This window comes from Peromyscus maniculatus, chromosome 6, assembly GCF_049852395.1.
Source record: "Peromyscus maniculatus bairdii isolate BWxNUB_F1_BW_parent chromosome 6, HU_Pman_BW_mat_3.1, whole genome shotgun sequence".
Classification (NCBI taxonomy): Eukaryota; Metazoa; Chordata; class Mammalia; order Rodentia; family Cricetidae; genus Peromyscus; species Peromyscus maniculatus.
Genome location: NC_134857.1, coordinates 81599612 through 81612573, shown reverse-complemented (window position 1 = coordinate 81612573; position 12962 = coordinate 81599612).

Below are 12962 nucleotides of genomic sequence, written 5' to 3'. Positions count from 1 at the left end.
AAAAAATAAACATTCAGGTAACTGAAAACAGTGTTCCATGCCCTGGGGTGTTAAAAAAAAAAAAAAAAAAGGTAGGCCTCAGGGCTGGAGAGATTGGAGAGATCACTCAGTAGTTAAGAATCCTTTCTGCTCTCACAGAGGACCCGAGTTCAGTTCTCAGCACCTGTATCAGTCAGCTCACAACGACCTGTGATTCCAGCTCTAAGGGATCCAATGCCTTCTTCTGGCTTCCACCAGTGCCCCTGCATATGTGGCATACAAAGACACAGAGATACATAGAGATAAATAGAAATAAACCTTCATGAAAACTAAAAGAAGGCAGTCCTGCTTTCTGCCCCCCCCCTCCCCCGGGATTGAGTTCTGTGTGCTTCTCTGTTTATTGTATGTCTTCTCCAGAGAATGGAGGCTCGGAGTAGCTAGAATCTGCTCTGCCTCTGTTCTCTAGGGTGTGCTCAACACTTAGAATCAAGGCTAATACACAGCATGCGCTCAACAAATGCTAGCTGAATGAAAAACAAAAACAAACAAACAAAAAAACAAGTTAGCAAAGAGAGATGCTATCAAAGCTGGATATGGTGTCACTTGTGTGGAAGTGATCTGAGCTCAAGCCCAGCCTGGTTTATAGCAAGTTCCAGGCCACCCAGGGCTACACAGTAGCTTAGTTTATGTTTTAATGACCTCAGGATCTTCTGCCTGCCCTTCCAAAGTATACATCTTATCCCAGCACTCCAGGAAGCTGAGGCAGGAGTGAAGTTCCAGTTTAGGCTAGCCTGAGCTACCTGGTTAAGACCCTAACACAAAACAAAACAACATCCCCAAATAGGTGTACATGTTTCTAAACTACAGATGGGGCCTTTGTGAGGCTGCCACATGCCACATAGGAAGGACTCAGATGTCCTCAAATGGGTTCTAGGCATCCCCTTGATCTCACTCCAACCTCCCTATGTTCTTGGTTCTATCAGTAAGCTGTGGTTTCCCAGACATGCCTGTGTGTCTGCCAGGTACTCCGTGAGGTGGCTACTTCCTTCTTGTATGGCTTCCACTAGCTTGGCAAACATCCACCCTGTTTATGAATAAAACCCACCTCTCCTCCCCCTTCTTCCGGGGTGAGTTCATGTCTTCAACGGCCAGGTAGAGATATCCAGGGCGATGCTTTCCCACTGACTTAGTCTCTGTTTAATGCACGTTTTCCCCCAATGAGTTTCTTGAGGTTGGAGACTGGCCGCTGTAACTGCGTTAACCTTGCTGGCACTCGGCAGGCACTTCTGTGGAAGGAAGCATCTCAGAATGGATTCCGTGAATGAATGCCCTTGAACTTACTTTCATCACAGACTGGGCCTCAAGCCCTTGGGCTCTAGGGCACTGCAGTGGCTGGGATGGGGACATCTTGTAAGTTTTCAAGTAGGGTGACTTAGCCACGGTAATTGACTCTCTTCTTAGTGGATGTGGGAGGTGATTCACATAGACACTAAGAACAGATTTTTTTTTTTAATTTTGACTTGTACAAAGAACTTTAATTACTGATCATTCTCTTTAGTTCATCCACGAGAGCTGGGAAGGACCATCTGCTGGGGATCTCCAAATCCCATACCCAGCCTAGTCCCAGGGGCCCTGGGGAAGCAACCAGCAGCAGCGCTCGCCTCCCGGCCTCAGAGCTGTCTGGTGTTTGGGAGCCTACACACGGACCTTAAGTTCACAGTGCAAATTACCCCATATGGATGCCAACAAGCTTGCTCCGAAGTCGCTTGTAATTTTTACCACACTCAGTGACCCCTCATCTCCTCCTTCCCTGCACTTTATAATTTGCTATTTATGGATGAGAGCTGGGGAGCCACAGAAAAGGGAGAAAAGAGCTGGGGAAAGAAAGGGCAAACCAAAGGAGAATTGGATGGGGAAATACAGAGGAGCAGAAGAGATAGAGAAGAAAAGGGGGGAGGGAAGGAGAGAGGGAGGGAGAGAAAAGCTTGAAGTAACCACAGATATCTGTGAAATATGTCTGAAGTATTTCAAACCCAGCAGGGGCCTTGTGGCAGATCTTCCACAATTAATAATTGCCCAGAGGATCCCGCACAGAACAAAGCCTTTTTCTCAGCGATCTCTCATATGATAACCCAAACGCAGGAGATGCTATTTCCCCCCAAACTCTATCAACCACTGCCATCTGTCTTGGTCCTGAGCTGTTCAAAACCATTTTTTCCCCTTCACATGTGAGTGAGTGTGCATGTGGGTGCCTGTGTGTCTGTGTGTCTCAGACATCAACAGTGGGACTCAAGTAGCCTTGACCACAATGGCTGGCTTGTGGAATTCCGAAGTAACTCCCCTAGCCGCTCCTGGCCACCAGATGTCAGGCAGTCAAGTCGGCCTTCCTTCCATCCTCGCCCACCACAGAGCCATTTCAACTTGGTGGTGGAGGGGCTTCACAGGCATTTGTGGGCTCCACCCGGGATCTGAAGGAGGTCTGATCTTGCCTGAGGCCGGCTATGGGGGTGGAGAGAGAGAGAGCAAAGTCACCTAGAGGCAGGGCTGGATTGGGGGAGATTTGTGCCAAAGGTTCAGCAGAGGAGAAAGCTTGCTCTGTCTGGGAGTCTGGCCTTGGCCACCAGGAGAAAAGGAGAATGGACACAACACCAAGACTTGTGTGGAGCACCGTGGGTGGAGGCGGAGGAGGGGCGCAGGGACCAGGGCTCCTTCCCTGGGGGTGTTTGCTGGGTGGCTTTTTCTCAGCTGGACACTGGGACCTGTGTGGTCCTAGACATCATCCTTTCCACCAGCTCCTCCATCTTTTTCTCTTGCGATTCCTTCTTTCTTAATGCATGTTTTACCCCTCCCCCTTTCCCTTTTTCTCGCTCCTTTCCTCTCACGGCTACTGATTTACAAGAACAGAATCCGATGGAGGTAGTCGGCTGTCCCACTGGACAAATACACTCATGTCAGAGGCCTGGGAGCTGGCAGTCCTTACACAAGGATGCGAGGGGACCGATAGAGACGGTGACATTAAACCCATCAGTTAACTCAAACTCCACTCCCACACTTCCTGTCACTTTAGTATTGCTTGTCAACTTGACAGGTTCTTAAACTGGAGGGGAAGCCTCTAGCCATGCCTGTGGGGAACCTTCCTTCTTTCCTCCCTCCCTCCCTCCCTCCCTCCCTCCCTCCCTCCCTCCCTCCCTCCCTCCCTCCCTCCCTCTCTCTCTTTCTTAAACAGGCTCTCACTCACTACATAGCCCTGGCTAGCCTGGAATTTGAAATGTAGACCAAGCTAGCTTTGAACTCACAGAGACCCAGGAGCTTCTGCCTTCCTCGTGAGTGCTGGAATTAAAGACATTTGCCACCTCCACCACGCCTGACTGGGATTATCCTGATTATGTTAATAGGTGTGCAAAACCCGTCATAACCGTGGAAGGGGATCCTGAATTGTACAAAATGGGAAAAGGGAGCTGAGCACAAGCATGCATCGGTTGCCATCTGTTACTTGACTGTGGCTACAGTGTGACCAGCTGTTCCAAGCTCCTGGAGCCTTGACTTTTGCACCGCAATACCTTGAACTGCGACCCACAATAGACCTTTTCTTCCTTACGCGGCTTTTGTCAGAACAAGTTATTACAGAAACGGGAAGAAAACCAAAAGAACTAAGACGTTCTCTTTCACTGGTGGAGGGGTAAAAAAAGATTTCTCCTGCTCCTCTAAGGTTCAACTGAAATGAATCAACAATAGACAGATGAATAGAAAGAAAAGGACTATAAATTCATTAACATGAACAGGACCAGGGAAGAAATCACAGTGCTTGTAAGCTCCGAGGATCCCCCAGGGCCAGATGGTGAAGGCTTAAGGAACTTCCGGATCTCGAAAGCTGGCTTCGAGAAAGGTCATCTCATTATGCAGATGAAGTCGTCTCTGGGGTAACCTCTTCTTGGGGAAGAACTGACAGATATGGTCTAGGCTGGAGTTCTAGGGCTTACACACTTCTTTCTCCTAGGGCGGCTTAAGCTTTCCTAGTTATTCAGTGAGACTCCTCAGGAGCAGACTGAAGACAATTAATTACCCCCCCTTTTTTAATTTTTTTTTTTTCTGGAAAAAAGCCTTCTTCAATCATATAAAGGAATTCCCGAGAAAGTGCCTCCCTGCATTTAGTAAAACTGGGGAAGGACAGATCAGAATAATCTTGATTCTGAGGCAAATTCTCTTTCAGCCAGTCAAAGTGTCAGTCTCTGAAGCATCATTTTTTGGGTTCTTAAACTGGTTATGTGGCCTCAGGACTTTTTTCTTCTCTCTCTCTCTCTCTCTCTCTCTCTCTCTCTCTCTCTCTCTCTCTCTCTCTCTCGATGGGGTTTCTCTGTGTGTAGGCTCTGGCTGGCCTGGAACTTGCTCTGCAGACCAGGCTGGCCTTGAACTCACAGAGATCTGCCTGCCGCTGCCTCCGGAGTGCTGGGATTAAAGATGTGCGCTGCCACCACCACCAGGCCTCAAAATATTTTTTTTAAAGCTGTATGAACTAACAGGTGGGTGCTGGGAACCAAACCTGTGTCCTGTTTAAAAAAAAAATAATGTTCTTAACTGATGAGTCATTTCTCCAGCCCCTCCCCTCTTAAAAAGGTTTATTTTAGTTTTATGTATGTGGACATATCTGTGTGTATGACTGAAGAAGCCGGAAGAGGTTGCGAGTCATCCAAGGGGATACTAGGGACAGAACTTCTGTCCTTTCCAGGATCAGCAATCACTTAACCACAGAGCCAGCTCTCCAAGCCCTGGGAGAATGATCTTAGTCAGCCTGTTGTGTCATCTGCAGAGTGGAGACCAGAGCATCTGCTTTATCGGGACCTTTCCTCAGAGGGTTAGTGGCGTGGTTTGTCCTCACTGTCAGCTTGACTTGGAGCCACCTAGGAGATGCCCAGAGGTGTCTCTGAGGAGGTAGGTTCCTGAGAAGTGAGGTAGGAAGACCCACCCTGAATAAGGGCGACACCGATTCCTGGGCTGAGGTCCTGCACTGGAAAAAAAAAAAAAAAGTAAGCTGAGCACCAGGTCAGTTTGGAAAAGTTTGGCAAGACAAATGGTGGGGAGAAATTCTTGATTCCACATGGACTATGGTAAAGCCATTAAGCTGATTAACACCAAGGAAAGATCGGCTTTGGACTACAAACTGCTCAGGACAATTTTGAGATGGCTAGCTGAGATGATCCAGCCTGACAGACTGCTTGAACAAGGACTTATGACAAGCCCTGAACTTTCCTTTTATGCAGCGACTGGACAAATGATACAGGACTTGACAATTAATCCCAAAATTTTCTTTTCAGGATCCCCTAAAGATGTCTTCACCTCCAGAAAGCAGGAAGTAATTTTAAGAAAACGACACCCACACCCCCAAGAGGTGGGATGGGAGGTTTTTGGTTGTTTTGTGAGTTATGAATATTGTCATTGTTTATGATGGTTGGTTACAAGTTGTTAATTGTTAATGGTCAGAAAAAAGCTGAACAAGGAGATTAGATTCAGAGTTTTTGTTTAAAAAAAAAAAGAAAAAGAAAAAAGAGAGTATAGATATGAGGTAATAAGACTCTTGCTACAAAAAAACCCAAACAACAAAAACTCTAAACCGCAAATACCACTGTGGTGGTTTGAATAGGTATGGTCCCTCCATAGACTTATGTGTTTAAATGCTTGGCCCACAGGGAGTGGCACTATGAGACTGTGTGGCCTTGTTAGAGGAAGTGTGTCACTGTGGGGACAGACTTTGAGTCTCATATATGCTCAAGCCATGCCCAGTGTGACAGTTCACTCCCTATTTCCTGCTGATCAAGATGTAGAACTCTCAGCTCCTTCTCCAGCACCATGTCTGCCTGCATTCTGCTTAAGCCTCTGAATCTGTAAGCCAGCCCCAGTTGAATATTTTCCTTTATAAAAGTTGCTGTGGTCATGGTGTCTCTTCACAGCAGTAGAACCCCCCCTAACAAAGACACCCACCCAAAACCCCAAATGAAAAATCCCCCCCCCCCAAAAAATAAAAAGCATAAGCCCAAAAGAGAATTGCAGAGAGAAGGGGTCAGCTGCGCCAAAGGACAGCCAGAAAGACTTCCTGTAGATGTGACCTCTGCAAACGGACTGGAGAAGGTGAGGGAGCCAAGGAAGCCCACATTGAAGGAGGAGCGTCTTGAGACCGGAGGGTTGTGTGGGACCTGACAGGTGGCCTGTGAGAGAGGAGGAAATGAGCTCAGAAAGGAGGCATGCATGTGGGGTGGGAGGGAGCAGAGAGTGCCAGTGTGAAGGACCTTGCCTGCCATTAGAGACTTTGGAGGGAGCCGGAGGAGTACCAGGACCTGGTTAATGTTTTAACAGGGTTGCTCAGGCTGCTGTGTGGACAAGGGACTGTGCAGGTGAAGGAAACAGGGAAAGCGGTTTAAGATGAACGAATAATCCGGGTGACAGATGGTGTGGCGTGGACCAGGTAGTTAGTGGTGACAAGAGGCTGGATTCAGATTTATTTTTATTATTTGTGGGGCTGGAGACATGGCTCAGTGGGTAAGAGCACTGGCTGATCTCCCAGGGGTTCGATTCCCAGCACCCACATGACAGCTCACAACTGTCTGTAACTCCAGTTCCTGGAGATCTGACACCCTCACACAGACATACCTGCAGACAAAACACCAGTGCACATGAAATAAAAATAAATGTATAAAACAGAGAGAGAGAGAGAGAGAGAGAGAGAGAGAGAGAGAGAGAGAGAGAGAGAATATTTATTTGTAAACCAGGCACAATAGCACATGTCTTTAATCTCAGCACTCAGGAGACAGAAGCAAGCAGATCTCTGTGAGTTTGAGGCCAGCCTACTCTACATAGTATGTTCCAGGACAGCTAGGGCTACATAGAAAAATGCTGTCTCAATAAATAAATAAATAAATAAATAAATAAATAAATAAATAAATAAATAAATAAATAAAAACAAAAATCTGATGATCTGGCACAAAATCATGAGCAGTCTTGACAGAAGCTGGTTGCACGTGGTAAATGCACTGGGGGAGATAAACTTCAAATAGTCCATTTTAAAGCCGCTCATGAAAAGGGACAAGGGTAGCTGATAAGACTAAACGACACAGAAAAAGTTTTAAACATGTAGCCTCATCAGGCTTGATGACACACCCCTTCAATCCCAGTGCTGGGGAAGCAGAGTCAGGTGTATCTGAGTTTAAAGCCAGTCTTGTCTATATAGCAAGTTGTAGGCCAACCAGGGCTAGCTAGTGAGACCTGGTCTTAAAAAACACAAATGGTCGGCTGGGCGGTGGTGGCACATGCCTTTAATCCCAACACTTGGGAGACAGAGCCAGGTGGATCTCTGTGAGTTCAAGGCCAGCCTGGTCTACAGATCGAGATCCAGGACTGGCACCAAAACTACACAGAGAAACCCTGTCTCAGAAAACCAAAACAAAACAAAACAAAACAAATGGTCAGCCGTTGTGGTGGTGGTACATTGGCATACCTTTAATCCCAGCACTTGGCAGAGGCAGATAGATCTCCAAGCTCCAGGTCAGCCTGGTCTACAAAGCAGGTTCCAGGATAGCCAGAGCCAATCAGAGAAACCTTGTCTTCAAAAACAAACAAACAAAGAAAAAGAAAGAAAGAAAATTAATGTCATCACAAAGAACAAAGCCCCCTGAAGCCTGAGGCCCTGTGGGCTGACCCCTCTCCTGTCTATTCCTGTCTTTAGAGTATGATTTTACTCTAATACATTCTGCTTGCTCAGATTCTGTGGGTCCCAGTGAAGTCCTTTCAGTGAGAATACAAGAACTGAGGTACCCCCATACCAGTTGAAACAGATTTGGGCTTCATGGTAGAATAAAAGATGGCAGATGTCATGAATTCTCCCTTAGACTTTGTGAGAGATTGCTACCTTAACAGCGCCCCTGATCATTCTTTGGGATTTGCACACTTTGGGATCAGAACACTGCCTTCCTCACGTGAGACCCCCTAGCCATTCTGCTGGAACACCATATGAAGGAAACCCTACCCAGGAGGCCCAGCCGATGGACCTCATAAACCATCCAGTCCCAGTACTTCTTCAAAGGACTTCAGTTGTCCAGCTGAAGTCAATGGAAATCAGAACCATGTAGCCAAGCCAAGTCAAATTTGCCATGAAGACTCACATTGTTTTGTAGTCATAAGTAACTGGTGCAACGATGTGGCATTTGAGGTGTTTGGTGGACATTTAAATTAAGGTGCCATGTAGGCAGTTGGGTGGCTGAGTTTAGAATCCAGGAAAGATACTCAGGCTGTAAAGACATATTGGGAGCCATGAGCATATGGACAAATAGTTTAATCACAAGGGTGCTGAAAACACCAAGGAAGGAAGAGAATATATTTAAAGAAACCCAAGGCAGAGACCTGGGGCACAGTAGTGCCTGGAAAGGAAGAGGAAATCTGCACATGTGATAAAAAGGACCAGCCAATAGGTAAAACACCAGGCATGCATGAGAGCTAAGGACAAATACGTTTCTGGAAGAAAGGAGAACCATTGCATTGATAACCTGTAAGTAATTACATAAGATGGTGTGATGACTAATCTTCACCATTAGACTTAGAATCACTGTGGAAACTCATTTCTGAGGTGTTTCCAGAAGGACTTTACTGAGGAGGGAAGAGTCACCCTGACTGTGGGTGGTCCTCCCCACATAGACTGGGTTCCCAGACTTAATACAAGGGAGATAGCCAGCCAGCCACCAGCGTTCATCTCTGTCTGCTTGGATGCAGACACAGTGTGAGCTTCCAAGACTCTGTCATCATGCCTTCCCGACCGTCATGAACTGTATAGCTTCAAACCTTGAGCCCAGACAAACCCTCAAGCTGCTGTGACAAATATTTTGTCAGAGCAATGAAAAGAGAAGCTGAAATAGTGGGGACCAAGAAGTGATCACTGGCCTTGGCCCATGAATGCTTGGGTACTTTGAAAGTTTCAGTGAAGCTGTAAGTGTGGAAGCCTGCTGAGAAGTTACAGAAAGAATGGAGGGAAGGAGTTAGAATTAGGATGACTGATAACCCCTTTGAGAAATTCTAGAAGTCCATCTTACAAATGAAAAAGAGAAATGGTTCATGCAATGGAAGGACATGGGGATAAGAGAGTAGTGGGGGTGGAGAGGGGTTGTTGTTGTTGTTGTTTGAGACAAGATTTCGAGATTTCTCTGGATAGTCTTAGTTGTTCTGGAACTCACTCTGTAGACCACGCTGTCCTTGAACTCACAGAGATCCACCTACCTCTACCTCCTGAGTATTGGGATTAAAGGCATGCACCACCACCATCCAACTTGGTTGTTTAAGGCTGTGAGCACGTTGTTTATGGAGAGATAAACTCAAGCAGGCGTTTGGAAGCTACTTTTGCTAAGCCAAGCCAACCAAACAACCAAAAACACTGAGTCCCTCCCTCGGGTCCACAGCTTAACTAACAAAACACAGAGGAAGCCTGCATCTCTGTTTGTGTCTGTCTCCTTTACTTTGGCTCACCGACTTACTTCAATAGGTCAGTGTATTAGTCACTCAAGGAATGTGTTTCTAAGCCTGTCCTACCACTTTCAAGGCTGTGAGGACTTGAAGAAATCAATCATCTTCTTAAACTTGAAATTATCTTCAGTTCCGGGAGGAACAGAACTTGGCAGGATGGACCATTCCTGGTTGAGGTCAGTTATGCACATAGGGAAGGCCGTATCCTGGAGCAGGAGTGACCGTATTGTAGGAATCCCTCAAATGATGGTCAAGATAAGAGCTTCTCTGGATCACTTTGCTAAACCAGAACTGAGACAATGATGGACAGGACCACACCTTTACCAGGACTGCTTAATTATGAGACTTCTTGCCCCTTTCCCAACTCTTCCTCTATTGCAGCCTAAATCTTATGGCAACACACCCCAAGTACAGACTTTTCGGGAAGGGGAGGAATGGACTCCTTTATTTGATCTTTTTCCCAACATGGCCACATTGAATAAATCTTCCTGCTTCTCATTGTTACTCTTCTAATTGGCATAACGGGACAGGTGGCCAAGCATAAGTTGTCAGAGCTGCTGTAGGCTTTTACCCTAAAAACTTTGGTAACAGAAGGATCTAATAGGGAGGAGAATATCAGTGACACAAGCAGCAGGAAGGAGATCAAAGGATGATGTCCTTGAGCAGATGATTGGACTGGGGGCCCTGGTGCACAAGTGCAAACACTGGCCTGAGCTGGAAGCCAGGGAGAATCGCATAGAATGCTGGAGGAAAGGGGCACAGTCACTAATGTAGTCAAATTCCTAGGTAGCTGTAGGGACAAGAATGTGGGATCTCTCGGCAGAGCTGAGGATGGATGACGATATTTTAAAGGATTGAGGGGAATGGAAGGAGGAACTTCTTATTTAGAAATAGGTAGTATTCGTTGTTATTACATCCCTCCCTGTAGAGGGCAAAGGTTCCCAGTGAGGGCTAGCAACTTCCCCCATGCACCAGCTTTTACTCTCCCCTGAAGCGCTACAAAATGACATTAAACTCAATAAACACAAAAGACAAAACCACAGGAAAGAGAACAGGAGAAACACAATAGCAACATAATTTGGGGAGCCAGAGAAAGCAGAATGCTGGTAACTGACTAAGTTGAATCAATACTGTATTTAGTTACTTTTCAATTGTTGGGAGAAAACACGAGGACCAAGGAAACTTAACAAAAGTCAACATTTAATGTGGCGCCCGGTTCCAGAGGGTGAGAGTCCATGATCATCGTAACAGGGAGCATGGCAGCAGACATGGTGCTGAAGCAGTAGCTAAACGCTTACCTCTGACCCACAAGTGCAAGGCAGACCGAGCTAATTGGGAACAACATGGACTTTTTGAAACCTCAAAGCTACCCCCAGTGACACACCCACTCCATAAGACCACACCTTCTCCAGCAAAGCCACACCTCCTAAGCCTTCTCAAACAGTTCCACCAACTGGGGAGCAGGCATTCAAAGATATGGGCGTATGGGCTATTTCCATTCAAACCAGCACAGGCCTAAACGTGTTCAGATGTGTAATAGTCCTGTGTTCAGGCTAATCTGATTTTGTTTCCTGACCAAAGCTCTTCATCTTGACTAATGTGAGTCAAGCAAAGGAATTCTAGTTCCTATGCCAGCAACTCTTCCAGGTATGAATGCATTGTAATTCTGACCAATAATATACACGTCTTCTGGTTGTCTCTTGGTAAAGACAAAAAGACAGTCCTAGAAGTACTGGTTTCTTTGCTTCTCGCTGCTGTGTACAAACAGAAACAGGACTTGAAGCAACTACAGTGACCAAGGCTGGCCAATGGCCTAGCAGTCTTCAGTGACGTCACTGAACATCAGGTGCAGCCCTGGAGCTTCCCTTCCTCCAGATCTCTCAGCATGTGAGATACAGTTGTATCTTTTTCTCACTGACCATGACCTTTTGTATTGACTCATGTGTGATTTGCAATCGGAAGAATTGTGATACAGAACATCAGCAAAACAAAGGCAGAATTCATCTTAGCATCATTGAGGACACAAATTGAATTTGGTGTAGACAAAATAAGAGCAACATGCCAGACACAGTCTAGACACAGAAGAGCAAACCTCCCCTTCCATGATTACTTTATAACAAAGTCTATAGCAACGACTTGGGGTGACAAAGTGCAGATATTGTCATTCTAGAAAACAGAAAATGTTAGGTACCTTGAACGAGATATGAGATGGCAAAGCTGTGGATAGTGTTCATCAAAGGAGCGGGTGGGTGATCCCTAGAAACCAGGAGGGGGCAATAACAAATATAAGGCTAATTTCTGGGTGCTCTGGAAAATCAAGTGGTCAGCTCTGTTTGGCAGACTGGCAACCTAGGTACAAAGGAGCCAGGGAGATAATGATACACAGCTGCCATGGCTCAGGATTGGAGAGTCCTTAAATTACACTGAGAAACCAAAGCTTGCTTTAGGTTAGAAACAGTGGCCATGAGAAATTTTTGTTGTTTTGTTTTTGTTTTTTTGAGCCAAGATCTCACTATGTAGTTTTGGCTGGACTGGAATTCACTATGTAGACCAGGCTAGTCTTGAACTCCTGCCTCTAACCCATTGAGTTATTTATTTATTTGTTTGTTTGTTTGTTTTGTTTTTTTGAGACAGGGTTTCTCTGTGTAACAGTCCTGGTTGTCCTAGAACTCACTTTATAGACCAGGCTGGCCTCAAACTCACAGAGATCCACCTGGTTCTGCCTGCCTCCTGGAGTGCTGGGCTTAAAGATGTGCGCCACCATGCCTGGCTCTTTTTTTTTTTTTTTTTTTTTAAGTAGAGAAGAAATATAACCTGAGCTGAGCATGAGAAACTCAGGGGATGGGAGGTACTTCTTTCTTATCCAATAATAACTAATTATTTCAGACTACACCCTCAGAACATACAGATGTGGAAGACAGATACACCTAAAACCTCAATAAGAATAAACAGAATCGCGTTTTAGACCCAAGCAATGGGAGGAAGCCACAGGACCAGAGAACTCACCCTCCACTCAGACAAACCCCTCCAGTCCTTGTCTCTGTATCTTACCGGCTCCACGTAACCCTACGGTTACCCATTCCAACCAAGATCTGCCTCCCAGCTCATGTTGCTCAAGTTTTCATGCCACAAGCCTGTCCAATCAGTCACGCTGTCCTTGCAGAGCACTGTGAAATACTACTGATAGATTCGAGTCAAACTGCAGCCTATGAATTAGCACGAAATGATACATCTAGTGCCTTCATGCTTAAATTGATTAAAAATGTTAAATTTAATTAAATTTACAGACACTAGCAGACAATATAAAACTATAACCATAAGCCCAAACACCTGTCCATCTAAGAGAGAGAGAGAGAGAGAGAGAGAGAGAGAGAGAGAGAGAGAGAGAGAGAAACAATCTGTCAAACTGAGCACGGTGGGTTATGTCTGGTTCCATTAATATTCATTTGCTGCTTGCTAATTCTCCTTGTCATCTGGCCAGTGGA